We start from the raw sequence: 16,371 nt of genomic DNA on the forward strand, positions 1-16,371 counted from the left end.
GTAATAGAAATCAGTTGTACTAATAAAATGCCTGATATATTAAATGCTATTTGGATACACGTTCATTTATTAAACTTTTGATGAGTAGCCTAAACAATAAAGGTAGCATATAGCCCACTAGATCTACATGTAGGCCTATGGAAGACATTTGCCAGGAAAGGAACTAGTTAACTAAGAACACACTGTTATTGAGTGGGTATTGATGCAATGCTAACATAGCCTTTCTATTTTATTATATTGATGCAATGATAAGGTATAGGCTATAACTATTAAACTCACTCAATTCATTGTTGTTTGAACAAAGATTGGCCCACCCACTTGGGAGTCAGGCCCACCCACTGGGGAGCCAGGCCCAGCCAATCAGAATTAGTTTTTCCCCACAAAAGGGCTTTATTACAGACAGAAATACTCCTCAGTTTCATCAGCTGACCAGGTGGCTGGTTTCAGAAGATCCCGTAGGTGAAGAAGCTGGATGTGGAAGTCCTGGGCTGGTGTAGTTACATGTGGTCTGTGGTTGTGAGGCCGGTTGGAAGTACTGCCAAATTCTCAAAAACAATGTTGCTTATGGTAGAGAAATTAACATTAAATTCTCTGGCAACAAGTCTGGTGGACATTCGTGCAGTCAGCATGCCAATTGCACCCTCCCTCAAAACTTCAGACATCTGTAGCATTGGGTTGTGTGACCAAAGTGCACATTTTAGAGTGGTCGTTTATTGTCCGCAGCTCAAGGTGCATCTGTGTAAGGATCATGCCGTTTAATCAGCTTCTTGATATGCCACACCTGTATTATCTTGGCAAAAGAGAAATGCTCACTAACAGGAATGTAAACAAATTTGTGCACAAAATTTGACAAACATTTCTGGGATCTTTTATTTCTGTTCATTAAACATGAGACCAATACTTTACATGTTGCGTTTATATTTTTGTTCAGTATATGTGTACTGTGAACTATAATGAGTACATTGGTTTAATCACCAAATTACAACATACTGATACAGTATATTCTCAATTTAGTTATTTTAACAACCAGTTCATCCAATAGCAAAAAAGTTAAGATACATTTCAAAATTGACCTTTGAATGTAGTATGCTACAACACTGTAAATTAAAGTACATTAAACTGTTTTCACAGTAGGCAATGACATTTCCATAATTTCTATCCCATGCGTGATCAAACGTGTTATTATTGAAGACATCTTTCACAATGTAATACAGTTTTTTAAATTGCTTTGGTACTATTTTCACAAGTATGTGGTGAATGTTCAAAGCTCTTCGTACAAAACTCCAAACTGTTTACATTACAACTGTTAACAGTCATACATTCAAAACCTTTTATTGTGCATTAATTTTGTTTGTAGTCATCTTTCACCACACAACCATTGATCGAAAATATACAGTGCCTTCTGAAAGTATTCACAGCCTGAATTTAAAATGGATTCAATTGAGATGTGTCACTGGCCTACACACAATACTGGCTTACACATAATATCAAAGTGAAATTTTGTTTTTAGACATTTTTACAAATAAATTCACAAATGAAAAGCTGGAATGTCTTGAGTCAATAAGTATTCAACCCCTTTATTATGGCAAGCCTAAATAAGTTCAGGAGTAAAAGTCAGATAAGTTGCATGGACTCACTCTGTATGCAATAATAGTGTTTAAGAGGATTTTTGAATGACTACCTCATCGCTGTACCCCACACATACAGTTACTGCATCTGTAAGGTATATCAGTCGAGCAGTGAATTTCAAACACAGATTAAAACACAAAGAACAGGGAGGTTTTCCAATGCCTCGCAACGAAGGGCACCTATTGGTAGATGGGGGTAAAAAAACATTGAATATCCCTTTGAGCATGCTGAAGTTATTAATTACACTTTGGATGGTGTATCATTACACCCAGCCACTGCAAAGATACAGGCCAATGGTGACTTTAAAACAGTTAGAGAGTTTAGTGGCTGTGATAGGAGAATACTGAGGATGGATCAACAACATTGTAGTTACTCCACAATACTAACCTAATTGACAGAGTGAAAAGACAGAAGCATGTACAGAATAAAAATAATCCAAAACATGCATCCTGTTTGCAATAAGGCACTGCAAAAAATTTACTTTGTTTGGGGCAAATCCAACACCACACATAACTGAGTACCACTCTTCATATTTTCATCATGTTATGGGTCTGCTTGGACTAGGGAGTTTTTTAGGATGAAAAAAACAGAATAGAGCTAAGTACAGCAAAAATCTTAAAGGAAAACCTTGTTCAGTCTGCAATAGACAGAGACGAATTCACCATTCAGCAGGACAGTATCCTAACACACAAGGCCAAATATACACTGGAGTGGCCTAGTTACAGTTTTAACTTAAATTGGCTTGAAAATCTGTGCCAAGACGTGAAAATGGATGTCTAGCAATGATCAACAACCAACTTGACGGAGCTTGAAGATTTTTTTAAAGAATAACGGGCAAATATTGTACTATCCAGGTGTGCAAAGCTCTTAGAGACTTACCCAGAAAGACTTACAGCTGTAATCACTGCCACAGGTGCTTCTACAAAGTATTGACTCAGGGGTGTGAATACTTACAGAACCAGTCAAAAGTTTGGAAACACCTACTCATTCAAGGGTTTTTCTTTAATTTTACTTTTTTCTACATTGTAAAATAATAGTGAAGACATCAAAACGATGAACTAACACATGGAATCATGCAGTAACCAAAATAATAATAAAAAAATAATCCAAATATATTTTATATTCTTCAAAGTAGCCACCCTTTGCCTTGATGACAGCTTTGCACACTCTTGGCATTCTCTCAATCAGCTTCATGAGGTAGTCAAATGGAATGCATTTCAATGAACAGGTGTGCCTTCTTAAACATTCATTTGTGGAATTTCTTTCCTTCGTAATGCGTTCGAGTCAATCAGTTGTTTTGTGACAAGGTAAGGTTGGTATACAGAAGATAGCCCTATTTGCTAAAAAACCAAGTCCATTTTATGGCAAGAACAGCTCAAATAAACAAAGAGAAACGACAGTCCATCATTACTTTGAGACATGAAGGTCAGTCAATCCGGAAGATTTCAAGTGCTGTCGCAAAAACCATCAAACGCCATGATGAAACTGTCTCTCATAAGGACTGCCACAAGAAAGGAAGACCCAGAATTACCTCTGCTGCAGAGGATAAGTTCATTAGAGTTAACTGCACCTCAGACTGCAGCCCAAATAAATGCTTCACATAGTTCAAATAACAGACACATTTCAACATCCACTGTTCAGAGGACACTGCGGAATCAGGCCTTCATGGTCGAATTGCTGCAAATAAACCACTACTAAAGGACAGTAATGATAAGAAGAGACTTACTTGGGCCAAGGAACATGAGCAATGGACATTAGACCGGTGGAAATCTGTCCTTTGGTCTGATGAGTCCAAATTTGAGATTCTTAGTTCCAACCGCAGTGTCTTTGTGAGACGCAGAGTAGGATGATCATACAGATGATCTCCGTATGTGTGGTTCCCACCATGAAGCACGGAGGAGGTGTGAAGGTGTGGGGATGCTTTGCTGGTGACACAGTCAGTGATTTATTTAGAATTCAAGACACACTTAACCAGCATGGCTACCACAGCATTCTGCAGTGATACGCCATCCCATCTTAGTGGGACTATCATTTGTTTTTCAACAGGACAAATGACCCAAACACACCTCTAGGCTGTATAAGGGCTATTTAACCAAGAAGGAGAGTGATGGAGTGCTGCATCAGATGACCTGGCCTCCACAATCAACCGACCTCAACCCAATTGAGATGGTTTGGGATGAGTTGGACTGCAGAGTGAAGGAAAAGCAGCCAACAAGTGCTCAGCATACGTGGGAACTCTTTCAAGAGTGTTGGAAAAGCATTCCATGTGAAATTGGTTGAGAGAATGACAAGATTTTGCAAAGCTGTCATCAAGGTAAAGGGTGGCTTATCAAGGCAAGACTCAAATGCAGACACAGGAGGCAGATGGTTAGAGTCTTACAATGTGTATTAATCCAAAGGGGTAGGCAAGAGAATGGTTGTGGACAGGCAAAAGGTCAAAACCAAATCAGAGTCCAGGAGGTACAGAGTGGCAGACAGGCTCGTAGTCAAGGTAGGCAGAATGGTCAGACAGGCAAGTACAAAGTCCAGAAACAGGCAAGGGTCAAAACCATGAGGACTAGAAAAAGCAGGAGAACGGGAAAAATGCTGATTGACTTGTAAACAAACAAGACGAACTGGCACCGAGAGACAGGAAACACAGGGATAAATACACTGGGGAAAATAAGCGACACCTGGAGGAGGTGGAGACAATCACAAAGACAGGTGAAACAGATCAGGGCCTGACAGGCTACTTAGAAGAATCTAACATCTAAAATATATTTCTATTGTTTAACACGTTTTTGGTTACTACATGACTCCATATGTGTTATTTCATAGTTTTGATGTCTTAACTATTATTCTACAATGTAGAAAATAGTAAAAATAAAGAAAAACCATTAAATGAGTAGGTATGTTCAAACGTTTTACTGGTACTGTACATAAATGAGATATTTCTGTATTTGCAAAAATTTCTAAAAACATGTTTTCACTTTGTCATGTACGCTGGGAGTCGGGAAGCAAGTACAGGGAGTGTATTTAATAAATAAATGACCATAGAACAAAACAAGAAACACGAAAAGCGTACAGACATGAAACACGAATAGAGTCAATAACGCCAAGGGAAAGAACCAAAGGGAGTGAAAGTTATACGGAAGGTAATTAGGAAGGTGATGAAGTCCAGGTGAGTCTGATTAGAGGCTGGCGCACGTAACGATGGTGACAGGTGTGCGTAATAATAAGCAGACCAGTGACCTCGAACACCGGAGAGGGAGTATACTTGACAGCGTTTGTAGATGGGTGAGAAAAAAAAAATACTTAATCAATTTTGAATTCAGGCTGTAACACAACAAAATGTGGAATAAGTCAAGGGGTATGAATACTTCTGAAGGCGCTGTAAGTGTACTGTCAAATATAATGATATCTTCTCAATTTAGTTATTTTAACAACCAGTTAATACAATAGCAAAGAAATTCAGGAACATGTTTTAAAATTGACATTTGATTGTAGTATGCTACAGTAAATGGAAGTTATAGTACCTTACACTGTTTTCACATTAGGCAATACACTTGCTCTACCCATTAAAACCCTATCCCATGTGTTATCAAATGTGTGATCACTGAAGACATCTTTCACAATGTCATCAAATGAAAGAAACAATGTTTAGCAGACATTAGACACACCTGTATATACAAGGTCCCTGTCATGCCTGCTCCCGCTTCCCCTCTCTGGCCCTGAGGGTAACAGGCTGCCCTCCATTACGCAATCCTGTCACCATTATTACGCACATCTGCGCTTTCCTTTGTTTCATCCCCGTGTCAGCATTATTGTCGTTTTTGTTTTCCCCTGTCCAGACGCTGTCTGTATTCTGTTCCTGTCCGTGTTACATTAAAATGTTCACTACCTGTACTTGCTTCTCGTCTCCAGCATCTGTCTTCACAGTCCCACAGTTGACAGTGCATGTCAGAGCAAAAACCAAGCCATGAGGTCAAAGGAATTGTCCGTAGAGCTCCGAGACAGGATTGTGTCGAGGCAGAGATCTGGGGAAGGGTACCAAAAAATGTCTGCAGCATTGAAGGTCCCCAAGAACACAGTGGCCTCAATCATTCTTAAGTGGAAGATGTTTGGAACCACCAAGACTCTTCCTACAGCTGGCCGCCTGGCCAAACTGAGCATTCGGGGGAGAAGGGCCTTGTTCACGGAGGTGACCAAGAACCCAATGGTCACTCTGACAGAGCTCAAAAGTTCCTATGTGGAGGTGGGAGAACCTTCCAGAAGGACAACCATCCCTGAATCACACCACCAATCAGGCCTTTGTGGTAGAGTGGCCAGACGGAAGCCACTCCTCAGTAAAAGGTACATGACAGCCTGCTTGGAGTTTGCCAAAAAGGCACCTAAAGACTCTCAGACAATGAGAAACAAGATTCTCTGGTCTGATGAAACTAATATTGAACACTGTGGCCTGAATGCCAAGCGTCTTGTCTGGAGGAAACCTGGCACCATCCCTACAGTGAAACACGGTGGTGGCAGCATCATGCTGTGGGGATGAACGGAGGATGAACGGAGCAAAGTACAGAGAGATCCTTGACAAAACCTGCTCCCTCAGACTGGGGCGAAGGTTCACCTTCCAACAGGACAACAACCCTAAGCACACAGCCAAGACAACGCAAAAGTGGCTTCGGGACAAGTCTCAGTGTCCTTGAGTGGCCCAGCCATAGCCCGGACTTGAACCCGATCGAACATCTTTGGATAGACCTGAAATTAGCTGTGCAGCAACGCTCACGATTCAACCTGACAGAGCTTGAGAGGACCTGCAGAGAAGAGTGGAAGAAACTCCACAAATACAGGCGTGCTAAGCTTGTAGCGTCATACCCAAGAAGACTCAAGGCTGTAATCGCTGCCAAAGGTGCTTCAACAAAGTACTGAGTAAAGGGTCTGAATACTTATGTAAATATAATATTTCAACAACAAATAATTATACATTTGCAAACATTTCTAAAAACCTGTTTTTGTTTCGTCATCATGGGGTATTGTGTGTAGATTGATGTGGAATAAAAACAACTTAATCCATTTTAGAATAAAGCTGTAACGTAACAAAATGTAGAAAAAGTCAAGGGGTCTGAGTACTGTATTGGCCAATGCAATTTTAGCAGAGCGGTGTGACCCCTCAAAAATACCCCAGCAACTTAATTTTTAATAGGTGTTTACTGTATAGGGGTTGTATTTCTTTCTTGTTTTGATCTTTCTGCATTATTTGCGTGTTGGTATGGTATTTTATTGATGTTGTATAACTGCACTGTAGGAGCTAGAAACACAAGCATTTCGCTGCACCTGCTGTGGTATCTGGTCATATGTGTACGTGACCAATAAACCTTAATCTTATGTGTTACACATAGTAAATCCCTGATCTTGTCTATTATTAGATTTTTTTTTTATTAATGTGAAGTAAAATAATAATTGTCATCGTCATAGTAGTATATATATTATGTTACCATTTTACAGACATACACTAAGTGTTGAAAACATGATTGTCTTAGTCTGGTTTTAAACTGATTGAAACATTTATTTATTTTACGTCTTTTTACTGACCAGAATATGACGTCTTTTTCTGACCACCAAATTACTAGTCGGTCATAATTGTGACCTCTATCGAACCAGCTGGTCATCATTCTACTATATTATGTAGCCTACTGGTCATAGTTAAGACCTCATCATAACCTGGCTACAGCTTATTAACTACACTCTTAGAAAAAAGGGTTCCAAAATGGTTCTTCAGCTTTTCTAAGAGTGCACTGTAACAAGTATTGCAGGGGATAACGTGGGATATTGAAAACATTGTTCATTACATTTCTAAACTCGTATGTCCTCTCACTGTCAACTGCGTTTATTTTCAGCAAACTTAACATGTGTAAATATTTGTAGGAACATAACAAGATTCAACATCTGAGACATAAACTGAACTAGTTACACAGACATGTGACTAACAGAAATGGAATAATGTGTCCCTGAACAAAAGGTCAAAATCAAAAGTAATGGTCAGTATCTGGTGTGGCCACCAGCTGCACTAAGTACTGCAGTGCATCTCCTCCTCATGGACTGCACCATCGTTGCCAGTTCTTGCTGTGAGATGTTACCCCACTCTTCCACCAAGGCACCTGCAAGTTCCCGGACATTTCTGGGGGTAATGGCCCTAGCTCTCACCCTCCGATCCAACAGGTCCCAGACGTGCTCAATGGGATTGAGATCCGGGCTCGTCGCTGTCCATGGCATAACACTGACATTCCTGTCTTGCAGGAAATCACGCACAGAACGAGCAGTATGGCTGGTGGCATTGTCATGCTGGAGGGTCATGTCAGGATGAGCCTGCAGGAAGGGTACGACATGAGGGAGGAGGATGTCTTCCCTGTAACGCACAGTGTTGAGATTGCCTGCAATGACAAGCTCAGTCAGATGATGCTGTGACACACCGCCCCAGACCATGACGGACCCTCCACCTCCAAATCGATCCCGCTCCAGAGTACAGGCCTCGGTATAACGCTCATTCCTTCGACGATAAACGTGAATCCGACCATCACCCCTGGTGAGACAAAACCGTAAATCGTCAGTGAAGAGCACTTTTTGCCAGTCCTGTCTGGTTCAGCGACGGTGGGTTTATGCCCATAGGCGACATTGTTGCTGGTGATGTCTGGTGAGGACCTGCCTTACAACAGGCCTACATGCCCTCAGTCCAGCCTCTCTCTGCCTATTGCGGACAGTCTGAGCACTGATGTAGGGATTGTGCGTTCCTGGTGTAACTCGGGAAGTTGTTGTTGCCATCCTGTACCTGTCCCGCAGGTGTGATGTTCGGATGTACCGATCCTGTGCAGGTGTTTATAAAGTTGTAATGGGCTGATTCTCTTCACTGCAGATCTGACCAATCACATGACTCTCCAAGAGGGTTACTACGCTACAGATCGCATTCTGTCCTCAGAGGTCCTTGATGAGGATCTACCAATAATCAGTGGTTGTAGAGGGTGCGACAGGTCAGTACCTCAGGAGTAAATGTCAGTTGGCTTTTCATAGACAAGCATTCAGAGGTTGAGACAGCAGGTGCGGTAGAGAGAGAGAGATGAAAACAGCAGGTCTGGGACAAGGTAGCACGTCCGGTGAAAAGGTCAGGGTTCCCAGCCGCAGGCAGAACAGATGAAACTGGAGCAGCACGACCAGGTGGACTATGGACAGCCAGGAGTCATCAGGCCAGGTAGACCTGAGACATCATCTTTGGGCTCAGGTCCTATGGAATGGGAGTTAAAGGGAGCATACTTAAATTCACACAGAACACCAGATAAGACAGGAGAATTACACCAGACATAACAGACTGACCCTAGCCCCCCGGCATATGGATTATTGCAGCATAGATACTGGAGACTGAGACAGGGGTGGGTTGGGGTACACTGTGGCCCTGTCCGACAATAACCCCGGGCAAGGCCAACCAGGCAGGATATAACCCCACCCACTTTGCCAAAGCACAGCGGCCACACCACTTTGCGTCGTTCTCCAACATGGCTCAGGGGTATATTTCAGGACTTTCCAAAGAGGCCACAACACATCAACCTCCTGAGTTTTCTGGCTTTTCATGACACTTACTGTAAGCATTAACAGTGTTTTACAAAAATAACGATTGGCATAATGTTAGAATGCAGGACAAGACCTAACAGTAACACACAATAAAATATCTTTAACAGTCAAATCTACTAAAAGTGGTAGAAAAGTCATGTTTGCTCCTCTGTCCCTTCATATTGAAGTGGGACATTAATTAATTGGTCATCAATCTGAAACATCAAAATTTGACAGTTGTATAATGAAAATGTTTAACTCCTCTCTAAATGGTAACGTTTTGCTTAATCATTAAATCACATTGAATATTACAATAACTTTTTATGAACACACCACTCCATAATCCTGAGGACATTGTCCCAGACAGAGGTTCCCCAATTGAGGACAGCTTGGTAGTCTTAAAAAAAAGTTAAATGCAAAAATGTAAGTATGAATAAAGAGGCAATAAGGTGTCAATAAAATATGATATTGTTCAAAAAGGTGTGTCTGTCATTGTCACACCCTGATCTGTTTCACCTGTCTTTGTGCTTGTCTCCACCCCCTCCAGGTGTCGCCCATCTTCCCCTGTGTATTTATACCCGTGTTCAGTTTGTCTGTTGCCAGTTCGTTTTGTTTGTGAAACCTACCAGCGTTTGTTCCCCTGCTCCTGCCTGTTTCTTGCTCCTGTTTTCTAGTCCTTCCCGATTTTGACCATTCTGCCTGCCCTGAGCCTGCCTGCCGTTCTGTACCTTACTGGATCATTGACCCCTGCCTGCCTTTGACCTGTCGTTTGCCTGCCCCTGTTTTAGAAATACACTTTTGTTTCTTCGACACTGTCTGCATCTGGGTCATACCTGAAACGTGATTGTACAAACTGGCCATGATTAACCCAGCAGACTCGGACCAGCTCCGCAACGCTTTCTCCTCCCAAGGAGCCACCATTGGAAGGTGCGAGGAGTTGCTTAGTGGCCTTATGGAAGGGTTCCAGACCTTGGCCGAATGTCACAACCAAGCATTAAACACATTGCTGGAGCAATTATGTGGGTTGTCTACTATGCAGCCCACCAGCCCCTCAGTAACCCGGCTGTTAGCAGCGCCGTCACCCCGGTTTCCTGGGAACCCCGCTTACCTCACCCGGAGCGCTTTGATGGAGAGTCGGGCACCTATCGGGCGTTTCTCGCTCGGGGTTCACTCATCATTGAGCTGCAGTCCTCCTCCTTCCCCTCGAACGGCTCTAAGATGGCGTACGTCATCACGCTGATGTCCGGGATGGCTCTCGCCTGGGCTACGGCAGTATGGGAACAACAGTTGGCCGTATGCTCCAGTCTGGAGGAGTTTGTGGCAGAGGTAAAGAAGGTTTTTGATGCTCCATTGTCTGGGAGAGAGGCTGCCCGGAAGTTACTCCAGCTTCGGCAAGGCTCCCACAGGGTGGCAGACTACGGAGTGGATTTCCGCACGTTGGCATCTGAGAGTGCCTGGAACCCGGGAGCACTGTTCGACATGTTCCTGCACAGAGTTTCGGAGGAAGTAAAGGACAAGCTTGCTGGCCGGGAACTACCGATGGATCTCGACTCGCTCATCGCCTTGACCATTCGGATCGATGGGTGACTACGGGAAGGAAGGAAGGAGATTCAATTTCACTCGCCCGTCCAAGGATTCCACCTTGCCTCCGTGTTATCCCAGAAGTCCCAGACGGCTCCATTGCCGAGAGAACCTGAGGCAACCAGAGTTCCCCCGAGAGTCTCCGAAGTCTGCCGACTCACCTCTTCCCGAGCCCATGCAACTAGGCAGAGCTAGATTGTCTCCAGCTGAACAACTATGCAGGCTTCACACTAAGAGCTGCTTGTATTGCGGGACTACTGGTCATTTCGCCTCTACCTGTCCACTAAAAGACCAGGCTCACCGGTAGGAGCGAGTACTCTGGTGGGCCATACGGATAACTTTTCCTCTCCCCTTACTCGCATCCCTTTTCATGCCATGTTGCTGTGGGGGAACTAGTCAAAATCTTTCCGGGTCCTCATCGACTCTGGGGCCGATGAGAACTTTACGGACGCTACCCTGGTTTCCGAGCTGGATAACTCCACTCAGCCCCTCTCCATTCCCATGGACGTTAGAGCACTGGATGGGCGCTCTATAGGCCGGTACACCCACAATACCACCCCCATCAACCTACATGTGTCAGGGAACCACAGCGAGACGATCCAGTTCCTGCTCATTAAGTCTCCTCAGGTTCCCGTGATATTGGGATTCTCCTGGCTCCAGCGACACAATCCCCTCATTGACAGGGAAGGATGGCCCTCCCCTTCCTCCTCTGAGGAGCCTCCACTGGAGTGCGCGACATAGAGAATGAGCAGAAGAGAAATGGGATAAACTTTACATGACTCAACAAGGGAGGTAGGTACCTGTGGAATCAGGACACAAGGGTTTTGCACCTGACAAAAAAGGCGAGTTAAATTGGATTTGATTTGCTTTACAATCTTATATTATTAGAAGTGCTATTTCAATTGGATCTACTTACACTACACTCTTAGAAAAAAGTGTTCCAAAAGGGTTCTTTGGCTGTCCCCGTAGGATAACCCTCTTTGGTTCCAGGTAGAACCCTGTGGGGTTCTACATGGAACCCAAAATAGTTATACCTGGAACCAAAAAGGGTTCTTCAAAGGGTTCTCCTATGGAGACAGCAGATGAACACTTAGAAAAAAAAGATGGTATCTAGAACTTAAGAGTGTAAGTTTAAACAATCATGGGCAGCTGAACAGCATGCCTCTTGGGGAATCCAGTCTCAGTGAGACCTGATGCAGAGGAAAAAAATAAATCATGATCATCAGCATAGCTAGTACAACCCTACTGTAGCTCTTACAAAGCTGGTTAGTAGGAATCTATACACATTGAAGATCAGAATATCAACCATCAATATTACTGTCAATGAGTATGGATTTAAGGAGGGGTGGTTCTGCCCTCTCCTTTCCCTGGGATGTGGCAGAATAGGTCACTGGTAACTCAGGGGGTGGCCAAGCACAGCTGTAGAGGCAATGAATCAGGCCATTGACATAATTCAGGATCTGTAAAGACGGAGACGAATCATGATTAATCATTACCTAAGGTCTTCGCAAGGTTCAGGTTAGCCTAGGAAGTACACTGACTCTGTTGCCCCTCAGCAATCTGTCAGTCAGGCAGTCAGACAGAGATCGACAGCAAAGCATAGGCTATTTACATTTCTTAGTCAGCAGGCTGGATAACATCTGTACTCCTCTTTGTTCACTCCTCCATCCTTCCACCCAAGAAAGAAGATTCCTGCAAAAACAGAGAATCAAGAATTGACAAAGGATGTTGAAAGGTGTAACGTTAGAATGTGTGTTAAGGGGGAGCAGAGATAGGCAAAATGTACGGTATTCTCAAATACAAAATACACAAAAATACAAGGATCTGATGAATCAAGAAAATCTTTACTTCCATATTGGGGGTACAAGTTTCAAGAATTTGCCTAGCTTACTGTCTTACACACACAAACAATCAATGTTTTGTGTATTCATGTACCATCTCTCTCACACACACACACACACACACACACACCTAGCATGACAAAGTTGACATGATGACAATCTTTTCTGTAAGTTATTGTGATCCTAATCATCATTTCTCTCCCCCCTCTCTCTATCTCACACATATACTGAATAAAGCATGTTTACCCTGTATCTTTGACAATTATTTCAGTATTTGTACTGTCTCTATGCACACTCCCAGGACCATAGACACTCACACAGACTGTCACTCAAACACATACACAAACACTCACTCCATCATTTGCAAACACACACAGTGGCGGATTTAGGTATTGGCGACATGGGCAGCCGCCCAGGGCGGCATCTTGCCGGGGGTGGCACGGGGCTCCCGCACAAAAAAAATCGGAATGGTGACATTTGCACGATCGGTTTTCTATCGCTCACCGTGTGGGACTGCAGCTTTGCAAATATATAAATAAATAAACTATACATCCATTACTCCTTCCTGTGGTGAATCACTGACTAGAGGGACGGGACCAGGAAGTTCACAGTAGCATTGTTTTGCATAGGCGTACTGTAATTTAGTTTTTTCCCCCCGAAATTGACACTGATAGTACAGTGAGTTTTATATATAATGTGAATGTGTCGATGTATGGTGACTCCACATTTGGATGAACGGACCAACGGGACTGCCATGGGAAAGTCCCTTGACGGGTACCAGGAAAGGTGGAAGGACAATCTGAAGGTAATTATCTTTTCACACAACACAGCAGTGTCCAGGCCTCCAGAGTATTCACTCTATCGCCTGCTATATGGAGGGGAGCCGCAGCAGTTAGCTGACATAAACAATGCATGTATATAACATTATTGCATATACTGTAGTATACTTTTTTTTTGATTGACTTAGTGTTTTTCTTTTGCTGTTTTTGTATAAACGTACTTTGAACCAGATCAGAACGCCTTCGAAAACCACCTTCAGGCACGGACTGAGAAGGATGTGGTGGTTTTTGACCAGGTGAAAATTATTGTCCGCTGTTAATTTATTTTCTTGCCTTCCAAGATATATATAATTGCATTTATTTATATTATTTATCAAGGTGAGACTGAACATGGACAGGGCGCATGAGGAGGAGAGCCACCTGAGAAGAATCAAGGGGACCAAGTACTTCGACATCTAGGTGAATGACTTGGCTTGGAAGAAGGACGAAAGGAAGACGAGACCCGGGAAAGCTTGGTGCTCTTTCGCTCCTAGCTGGGGTCAACATCCATTAAGGTGAATATAAAAATCTCAGATAACTATTTGCATTTGCTGCCTCGTGTTGGGCGGCATAGCCATGCTGTCAGAAATACCAGCGCTGGCTCAGGGGTTTCTCCAAATAGTCAGTCTCAAGGCTAACCATTGGGTCTCGTTAAGTAACCGCCACTTCCAGGTAGGTACTGTTAAGGTGTATGACTCCAGTGGTCATGATACCACCCTGGAGTTTCTCTCACAACTCATCTCTATCTTTTTCAGGGACCATCCCTTACCAACCCCAATGACATCAAAAATTAGACAGATATCCTTTCTTTTCTGTCTGCCATTAACATTATTGCATGTCTCATCAAACATTAAATTCAATCATTCAATAACAATTTTTACATACCTGATAATCATTTAACGTGTGTTTGCTTGTTTACGTCTGCCTCCTACCCTGTTCCCTTTCCTCTGCTCCTGTTCTCTAGGACCTAGGGGTCCTGCCCAACACCCAGACATGGATCCACCTGATGTCCTCCATTACCAACCACCCTCCAACTTTTCATTACATCAGCAACTGTTATTGTCAAGTTGTCATTATCTGCTTAGAAAGAGCAAGACAACTATCATACTGGGCACATAATGTGAGCTGCACGGATTAGCTAAAAACACTGCAAACACTCAGAACAAAGAGGGCAGCAGTGCCTGGACTGCAGTTTCCCTCTTAGAGTCCACTACCTGTTGAAAAACAAGTGACAGGCAGAACCTCCCATCCACACAAGACCCACCTCCTCTCTATTCCACACCAGAATTCTGTATTTCAGTCTATGATTACCAAGTGAGTTACAAAAAAATCTGAAAGTAAATCGACACACATCTACCAAAAAAGATCAATGGTTATGTATTTAAATGTAAAATATTGCTAGATTGGTTTTCACAGCTGTTTCATAAGGTGTTCGTTATTGTAAATTGTATCGTATCCCTTGATGGTATTTGTTCATTCAACATTGTTAATTGTATCGTAAGACATACAATAGACAACCACAAGGGTGTACTAATGAGCTATGATTTTTTTTAAATCATAATTGAGGGCAAAAACTATTTCAGTGTAGGTAAGGGACTGCCTGTTTAAAATGAAAACATATGAACCCTGCTTTTAACCATAAGACATCTCCACAGAAAGTTATAGTAGAAGGATTGCATGATGACAGTCATTGTGTCTGTTAATCCGGTAAACTGGGAAGTGGGGGAAAACGAGGTCAAATTATCCCAGTCTGAACTCGTTTTTTTCAGAGTTCCCAGTTGTCTTGAACGCACTGAAGTCGGAAGATCAGAAGTTACTGACTTCCGAGTTGTTTTGAATGCCCCACTAGAGACCTAGACTACCCCCAACAAAGAAAATGAAAGGGGGATACCTACTGTACTCAGTTGTACAACTGAATACATTCAACTGAAATGTGTCTTCCGCATTTAACCCAACCCCTCTGAATCAGAGGAGGTGCGGGGGGCTGCCTTGATCGAAATCCACATATTCATCGCTCAGGGAACAGTGGGTTAACTGCCTTACTCGGGAAAAACGACAAAAAAAGTTTATTGTCAGCTTTGGGATTCAATCTAGCAATCTAACGATGATGGCCCAACGCTAACCACTAGGCTACCAAGAAGCCCTTGCGTTTGTGTTGATGCAATAGGCATATCTACACAGTAATGGTAGCTGCGATATCAACTAGCCTAATCATATTTGCATTGAGATGATTGGCCTATTTTAGCTAAATCGACAAATGAAATTGATGAACTAAACAGACACTTAAACTAACATGTAACACATGTAGGCGTTCATGGTAAGATCATTCATAATAAACTTACCCGCATTCTGACACGTTACGCGACGTGCACAATACGTCTCCATGACGTGAACGTGTCACATGACGTGACGTTTAATGCCTTAGAAACAAACTTGTCTCCATTGACAGTCCATGTTAATTCATGGCGTTATTTTATGTCGCCAGGAAGAGGTTAGGTGACTTGGTAAAAGGTAATAGTAGCTTCATGAGGTTAATTCTAGCATGAATCACCCCCCATACGCTCGCACCTGCAGATGTTTCATTTCTCTCACACCGTCATGGCTGAACCCAGCGCGAATTCCTACAATTTATGTGTCCAGGTTAAACGTGGGACGTGCCTCATTATAAACAAACAGTCGGTTAAATTCATGTTTTTTGCATCATTTTCACATCTATTAGAAGCGATTAATAGACTTAACAACAATGTAATTTAACCAATTGACTGGCCAGGGCATTCATTAGCAAAGACGCAGTGCAAGCTGAAAGTATTTTTGACAACCAAATTGAAGTCAAAATGATTGATGAAATCGAAGTGTGTCAGCTGGGTGATTTGCGATTCATAACTTACATTTTGTCGGTACTACCAGTATTAGTAGGCCAACAGATAACA

General features: G+C 42.8%; 1 long non-coding RNA gene across 3 annotated transcripts; it reads right to left on the reverse strand.

The window, feature by feature from the left end:
• Positions 1–8,211: 8,211 nt before the first annotated feature.
• On the reverse strand, positions 8,212–15,777 carry LOC106587017 (uncharacterized). Of its 3 annotated transcripts, none has more exons than XR_001324343.2 (4): positions 12,395–15,777; positions 12,089–12,242; positions 11,354–11,505; positions 8,213–8,878 (listed from the first exon to the last, which is right to left on the reverse strand). It is a non-coding gene; the product is annotated as an uncharacterized lncRNA (long non-coding RNA). The 3 variants fall into 3 exon arrangements; XR_001324342.2 differs by having other exon boundaries at positions 8,214–8,878; positions 12,101–12,242; XR_006762200.1 differs by having other exon boundaries at positions 8,212–8,878; positions 11,354–12,242.
• Between the last annotated feature and the right edge of the window lie 594 nt (positions 15,778–16,371).

Source organism: Salmo salar, chromosome ssa26 (genome assembly GCF_905237065.1).
Source record: "Salmo salar chromosome ssa26, Ssal_v3.1, whole genome shotgun sequence".
Lineage (NCBI taxonomy): Eukaryota > Metazoa > Chordata > Actinopteri > Salmoniformes > Salmonidae > Salmo > Salmo salar.